This window comes from Octopus bimaculoides, chromosome 8 (genome assembly GCF_001194135.2).
Source record: "Octopus bimaculoides isolate UCB-OBI-ISO-001 chromosome 8, ASM119413v2, whole genome shotgun sequence".
In the NCBI taxonomy this organism is placed as follows: Eukaryota; Metazoa; Mollusca; class Cephalopoda; order Octopoda; family Octopodidae; genus Octopus; species Octopus bimaculoides.
The window spans coordinates 78,840,174-78,848,228 of record NC_068988.1 but is presented as its reverse complement, the minus strand read 5'-3'; the positions used below and the strand labels follow the sequence as shown (position 1 = coordinate 78,848,228).

The window sequence follows — 8,055 nt, the reverse complement described above, 5'->3', positions numbered from 1 at the left end:
AGGGCTACAGTGTTTATAATAAAACACTTCGCGTTGGAATACTGTATGACACAGTATTTCTATTTGTATGCTGCTTCTTTGAATTTAAGTCTAGTATTATTAGCGTTCCTCGGGGTTCTGGTATGTAGTATCGTACAGAATTCCTCGTCAGTTTAGCATATTATTTCGTAAAATTCCTTAGTAGCTTAAGAGAACAAAACTATCAAGAGCTATGAAATATTTGTCTAATTCGGGTACAGCTGAGATAAATATATATAAATTCAAGTCACGAGACAACGGGGGAAGGGGCTTTAGGTATTCATTCAACCTGCTACAAACAACAGCCAAATCTCCTCCAAATTATATGCTATCATTTTAAATATATGAAGTAAAGGGTGCACTAGATTGAAAACATCGCGAGATCAGGATACAAACCTTACTCTGCGGTGCACAGAAAATCGCAAATAATTCTGTGTATTTAAGAGAAAGATAGAGGAGGGAGTTGTAGAGCGCATAGAAGAAAGGAAGAAAGAAACGAAGCAAAAGTGACGGAAATAAGAGAGAGAGAAGAGCGAGAGAGAGTGAGAGAAGAGAGAGAGAGAGAAAGAGAGAGAGAGAGTGAGAGAGAAGATAGAGAGTGAGAGAAGAGAGGGTGAGAGAAGAGAGAGTGAGAGAAGAGAGAGAGATAGTGACATTATGATGACGATGTATCAATAAAATATATGTAGTAAAATGTTGATGTTATTTACAAAAATGAATAAAACCACACAATAAAATTAGACAATAGTGTAGATACTGTAAAGAAATCGTTAATATATCTCTATCAAAATACAATCTTTCAACTCTTTCAGATAAAAGATCTCTCTAAAAATATAAAAAGAATTTTAAAAAAAGGAAGCCGGTTTATAACGTATGATTAAAATAACTATAAGTTTTAAGGGTAGGGAGAATATTGTAGGTTTGGTGCCAGCACGAACATAATATTACTATACGGCACAATGCCAAAGAGACAGATTTAGAGACATTTCACAACATTCAAAGCAAAACAACCGACTTTTACTGATCTTGTAGAAATAATTTAGCCTTCACTTCCATTTGATGAACTCGCAGTATCAATTACATGATAAATGTTGCTAAATGTAGAGATTGGAGCTTCTGTTAAACGGTATAAGATTCCGTTTAAGAAAATAGCTCCTCTATTTTATGAGAAGAGTGGGATAATATAAATAGTTTGGGAAAGTGCGTTGTTAGACCCCCCTTAGGTGAGTATCTGTTGTCATATAGGTTGGTGAACTAAATTCCTGTCGTCTACTGGGAATTTTAAAATATTTATATATTTGTGTACTAATAAGCACTAGAGCCAGAAGTCGCTGACGCTACCAGAACGACACAACGAGCCACTCATAACACTTTGCCTTTGACAGGGACAAGTTATTTGACAAAAAGCAAATTTTTTTTACTGATTTATCTCACTAATGAGAGAAAAATGTTTGGAATTTCTTCGGGTAATAAAACAAAATATGTAATTTTCTTTTTGATAATGTATCTTTGTAAATAAACCTGCGTGACATACAAAAATTTAAAATCTTAATTAAAAGTTTTCAATTTACGCATCACTTTATCCGTCTATAAGTAGCTTAAACTAATTTTATACTTCGTATATACATATGTGTAAAGTACTGACTTCAAAATGGACATCAAGCATTACTATCCTAATTCTTAATACCATTTTAAAGTGAAAATTAAATGTAGTTTTATTAAATGACCTCATTTTAGGAATTGTATTAGCCTATGTATATTAACGTTATTAAGCATAGCATATGATGTACGTTAACATACTTTGATATTTTAAATATAAAACATTAAACATAATGCATTATTTCGTATACTAAATATCTCATATTTATATCAAAAATGCTGTTAAACATAGTGTTCCTAGTATGCTCATGATCGTGAGGTTTTGAGATTCCTGAACCGCTCCACTCTACTCATCGGAAAATGAGTATCCGTCTAGTTCTACTGCAGCCCTTTGTCTTTCCAGCTGTCAATCCTCGATGTCGCACTGCGTCGAGGAGTTGGAGATAGTTTCTATGTTTACTGGTGACTATGTAGACACCCAACAGTCAAAGTATAGTATGTACCACATAGTCATACACGCTGGCAAATGACGTCTAAAGTTTTTCACGTAATATGTTCTCATTTCTGTTTCATATAAGATAAACATATATACTATAAACCAATTACAACGAAATCTAGTTGTATTGCTAACCGTAACATACAGGTAGCTCGCTTTTGAATGGCTAAATACAATTGTTACGAATATTATGTCGGAATTAGAAGGAAACCGCTGCCTGATCTCTTCACATGATGTATTAGTGATCTATAAAAAAAACAAAAAAGAAAACAATAGAGCGTGGGTTGTAAATAGATAAATATACGAATTCATAACAATGAATATTATTAGTCTCGCTGCGAAATTAAGTCAACAAGGGTCTTTTTGGCATCAGGAGAAGAGAAGTGAAAAATGACCATTGATACTTAATAATTCATCCAGGTTTGTTCCCCTCCCCATGTCAGCTGCAGTTGATTTTAATTGTCGGATGTTGTTTTATAAAGCTTGTAACTGATGGATGTGACAACTCGTCATTATAATTTACACTAAATTGTATGGAATTCTAAATTTCTCTTTTAACGTGGAATTAATAAATCGATAATCAGTCGTTATGTAACTTAGCTTCATCAGCGACACCAGTTTTGCAACCCATTCACAATGATTATTGATAGTTTTATTAAATAAATTTACATTTTATTAATTCAAAATGTGGAAAACTGATGCAAGAAAACTTTGCTGTGATTTCTAAAATCTGAAATATAATAATGTTGGTATATTAAGGGGTGGTGGATGACAGAATCAGTGGGGCATTGGAATAAAATTTGTGGTGATATTCAATTACCCTTTTATTCTCAGTTCAAATCTCGCTGAGGTTCACTTTGTCTTTCAGGGTAGTAGAAATAAGTACTTGTTACATAACAACGTTGACCGACTCTGAACCCCCTCACCATCTTAAAGACCAAATATTTTGTGATTAAATTTACACACCGATACACTAAAACTGTGCTTCCTTGGTTCATGTGGCTTGTATTGGAAGCCTCTGAAGTTATTATCTTTCCTCAGTAGATCACTTTGAACTTATTTTCCACAACATTTCCAAAACGTAATTTCTCGCTGATATATAAAACTAATCACTACTTTCCTTTGTCTCTTCCTAAGTCATTATATGTTAGTCATATATTTATAGATATATGTGTGTTTTTATATATATGCGTTTGTGTGTGTTCACACATTATTGTCTATGTATGTAAATATATAAGTATACAGGGCATGTGAAATACTGGATTACAGTCAAATATACAACCGTTGAATGCGTAAGTACACAGCATGCCATTGCTATCCTTACACTGATACTTTCCTATTGAGAACGATGGTCTTATAAACAAAAGAACTGGGGCAGTGATGAATCTACGTTTCTACGCACACATACACATATACATGCTATTGTTGATAATTATTCATTTAAAAATACAGTTTACGTTGTTTTTCTCTTTTTTGTTTCTTTTAGAAAATAGACGAATGAGAAGTGAGTCTCTCGAAATTTGGTGCGATCGGACTAAAGTGTTATGTTTTAATGACTTCTGCTTCAAGTCTCACTGATTAATTCAATGTTTCAATTTTGAAATATGTTTAATCCTGTAATTAAAATTTAACTGAAATATTTCATCTGATACATTTTCTTTTTCATCGAAAGAGGAAGAATGAAGGAGAAGATCCTTCTTTTCAGGGGTTTCATCTCAGAATGTATAAGGGACCCAGTCAACCACAAGGCACGCTATCCTTATATAACACTTTATTACTTGATTTGTAACAAGCCAATGTTTATTAATCGAGAGAGTTTCTTATTGCACTTCCCTAGTAATTTAATTTAATAACTAGTGAATGTAAAGTGCAGATTAGGTTCTAGCGGGGTTTAAACGTAAAAGACATAATTTCGTGCAACGAAGCAATTTGTTGACCGTTTAAAGGATTCTTTCTTCTCCGTGTTGGTTTAAACATACTAATAATTGGGAGTAATCCAGTCGTTGTACTTAACAATGATGATAATGGTGTGACACACACACACACACACACACGTACACACACACAATTACACACAGATATATATATACATGCATACATATATATATATATATATACATACATGCATACATATATATACATACATACACATACATACATACATACATACATAATTATATATATATATATATAAAGAAAATGAGGGGTTTACTCCACTTGTGATCTAAACGAATAGATACGCTAAGTAAGTGCTATAGTTGATCGATCATTAGGTCCCAAGATCACAGCTAAGGCTGGATCTAGGGATCCGTATTAGGGTTCTGTTATAGCAGGTACATATTATATTAGAGGTAAAATCAAAACCAAGGTTGAACAAGTTTCTGAAGTCATTTAGAATAATTTAATCCGGGTAATGTGAATTTGAAGTCTTACAGTCGTTTCTTGGATAACCGCAGCGGTAGGTTAGTATATTCACACGCAGTGTATTCCATTATCAGAGGCAAGGTATGAATATTTTAAACAGGAAATATTTACATTTTACAAGCAATATAATTCACAGTTTATAAGGAATAAAATAGAAGAATAAAGGAGTAAATAGAAGAATAAATACTCCTTTATTCTTTATAAACTGTGAATTTTATTTCTTGTAAACTGTAAATTTTCCCTATCTAAAATATTCATACTTTGTCTCTGATGACGGCTTACCCGGTGCGTGGACATATTAACCTACCGCTTATATTATCCCAGAAACGGGTGTAAGACTTAGAATTTACCTTACCCTAATTGAATTATTCTAAATGACTCAAGATATTCATTCTGTCTTGGTTTTGATTTTTTTCCTCGAATATAATATATCATTTCATTTTATCTAGTTTCAGCTCATGAGCTGTGGTCATGCTGGGGCACCGCCATTTGGTGTTGCTACATAATTTTACTTCACAAATGCTTTTAAGGAATTGACATTTGATGCATCAGAGAGTTTGATGCAGCTGCCCTCATTTGCACCTCCTGCCGCGAAGTTGGTTCATCTGGGACACTTGACAGGAAGAGGTCCAGCTTTAAGTTGAAGACACCAACATCCACCCCATGCAGGTCTCTCAGGTTCTTCGGGAGGATATTAAAGAGCTGTGGACCTCTGAAGCTCAGGCTATTTCAGTATCTTGTCCCACATCTTGATGACAAATTTGGAGTTCTTGGCACTATGCAGTGGCACCCAGTTCTAGTATTTGTGTAACTCTCAATGCCAAAGTTTGGGACAAGTCCTTCGAGGATCTTCCAGATGTATATTATGGCATATCTTTCTCGCCTACGCTCTAAGGAATAGAATCTTAATCTCTTGAGTCTTTCCCAATAGCTTATATGCTGCATAGAGGCTATCTTCGTGTAGCTTCGTTGGATTGCCTCAAGTTCTGAGATTAACTCGACACTGGTTGGTGACCATAGCTGAGAGAGCAATAGTCAAAAGTGGCTTAGGACAAGTGTGCTCCAGAGGACCATCATGGTTTCCTGATCTCTTGTTCTAAAAGTCCTAAGAATCCATCTGGTCAGCCGTCTGCATTTCATTGCTAATTTAGCGACATGCACATGAAAGGATGCATCATAACTCATGTGAATGCCCAGGTCTCGCACTGACTGTGCCTCTGGGATTGCAGTCCCTCCAAGTCCAGTGTATTTAATGGGTATTGCATTTAGTTTTACATGCTGATAGCACAAGGCTTGAAACATTTCAACATTAAACTGCATGCTTTCTTTTCAGCCCACTTGTATATTTCATCCAGCTCACATTGCAGGCGCATAGTGTCTTCAGGGTTCTGTATTACCTGTGAGACTTTTGTATCATCTGCATAACTTGTGATTGTGGCTCTGCGTGTGGCTGAGGGCATGTCTGAGAGGGCCATTATGAACAGTAGTGGTCCCAAAACAGTGCCTTACGGAACACCGCTCACTATTTGCGTGTCATTGGAGATGGCCCCATTGGCTACTACCACCTGACTTCTATCCTTCAGAAAGTCGTGAAGCCATTCTCCCAATTTTCCAGCTATACCGAGATCACGCAGTTTGTGACCTATCATTCCATGATCGACTTTATCAAAGGCCTTCGCAAAGTCGAGATATATCACTTCCACATTTGAGTGGTTGAGCAGCTGTTTCAGCACCCAGTCATAGTGTTGTAAGAGCTGAGTCAGGCAGCTACTTCCTGGTCGGAAACCATATTGGGTGTCAGGCAGCAAGTCATTTTCTTCAAGGAAGGCGATTAGCTTTCTTCTGACTATTCGTTCCATGACCTTGCTGATGTGCGACGTCAGAGAGGTAGCTGTGTAGTTTTTGGCCTCCGCTCTGCTACCTCCTTTATGAATAGGACATATTTTGCCCCCCTTCAGTTTTCTTGGGAGTATGCCAGATGCAAGGAAGCGAAAGAGGGACTGCAGTGGTCTTGCTAGGACTCGCTTACATACTTTTAGAAGGATTGCTGGGAATCCATCAGGGCCAGTAGCTGAGTTTGGGTTCATTTCATCTATAGCCCTTATTACAACGTCTTGCTTTATATTGATGTAATCGATCATCATTGTCTCTGTTTTTATATCTGCAGTGGTAAAACAGTCAGTTGAATTGCTGACTTGAAAGTGTCCTAGGGGTGGAGTGAAAACACTTTTGAATTGCTCATTTAGTATTTCGCTTATCCTCATTGGGTTTCCTGTGAGTGTACCATCTTTTCTAGGAGTGGCCCTATCCTGCAGTGCACTGAAGCTGTTGCTTTGGAAAACTTGTAGAGAGCTCTGGGGTTAGATTTTATATTGTCTATAGCCCAGGCTTCATTGTCTGCTCTTTCTTTTTCATGGCACTTTTCACTGCTTTCAATTTGTTTGTTTAGGCGATTTGAAACTTTTGTAAGCCGTCTCATAAGAATTTTCCTCTCCCTGGGGATTTTGTTCTTGTTTACAGTGGCCTTTCTCTCCGGGACACATTTGTAGCATATGGCTTGCATTACAGACATGAATTGTTGAAGTTTCATGTCGATGTCCGGTGAGGAGAGACATTTAGACCAGTTTTGTTTGAGCATCTTCTTTCTCAATTTGTTTCCAGTTTGCCTTAAGGAAGTTCAAGCTGGAAAGATTCTGAGAGTTTCTTGTACACACACACACACACACACACACACACACACACACACACATACATATATTTACATATATATATATATATATATATATATATATATATATATATATATATATTGAAAGAAAATGGAGATATACAATTTTCAATTCAAAAATTAAAATTTATTCACATAATATTATATTATATTATATTATATTATATTCATTTAATAATATAATATAATAAATAATAAATACAAATTACATGCAATTATTTCGATTCTTACCCACAATAAAAGACACTTTAAATCCATGTTAATAGGTAAGAATTTCTTCAGTGTAATGTTTGATATATGAGGGTAAGAATCGAAATAATTGTATGTATTTGTATGTAAGTTGTATTTAATATTTATTATTTATTATATTCTATTTATATTATTATATCAATATAATATAACGCTATGTTAAGAAATTTAAATTTTTTAATTGACAATTATATATCTCCATTTTCTTTTCATTTTTATAAATCTAATGTATACCAATATGAATTGTAAAGTTTATCTTTACTAAATTGGGTATTTAACAGTTGATCCAGTTAAAAATTGGATGTTTTCATCCTTATAAGAGGAATCTATTTTCCCTGTATTCCCTGCAGCAGAATCAAACTCCACTATACACCAAATGTACCAACAGCTGGGACAAAGGCACATACAGAAGTGGTGCTGTGAAACACACAGACTGAGGAAGTAAGAAAGATCATAGTGGTGCTCCAGCATGACCACGGCCGCATGGCTGAAATAAGTAAAAGAGTATATATATATATATATATTTATATATATATATATA

At 35.1% G+C, this 8,055-nt stretch overlaps 1 long non-coding RNA gene across 1 annotated transcript in view; it reads right to left on the bottom strand.

Moving 5' to 3' along the window:
- Positions 1-1,904: 1,904 nt before the first annotated feature.
- Positions 1,905-8,055, bottom strand: part of LOC106878502 (uncharacterized) — a 28,174-nt gene continuing 22,023 nt past the window's right edge. Inside the window, exon 3 of the long non-coding RNA XR_001410505.2 lies at positions 1,905-2,359. This is a non-coding gene — a long non-coding RNA (uncharacterized LOC106878502). The remainder of the gene's footprint in view (positions 2,360-8,055) is intronic.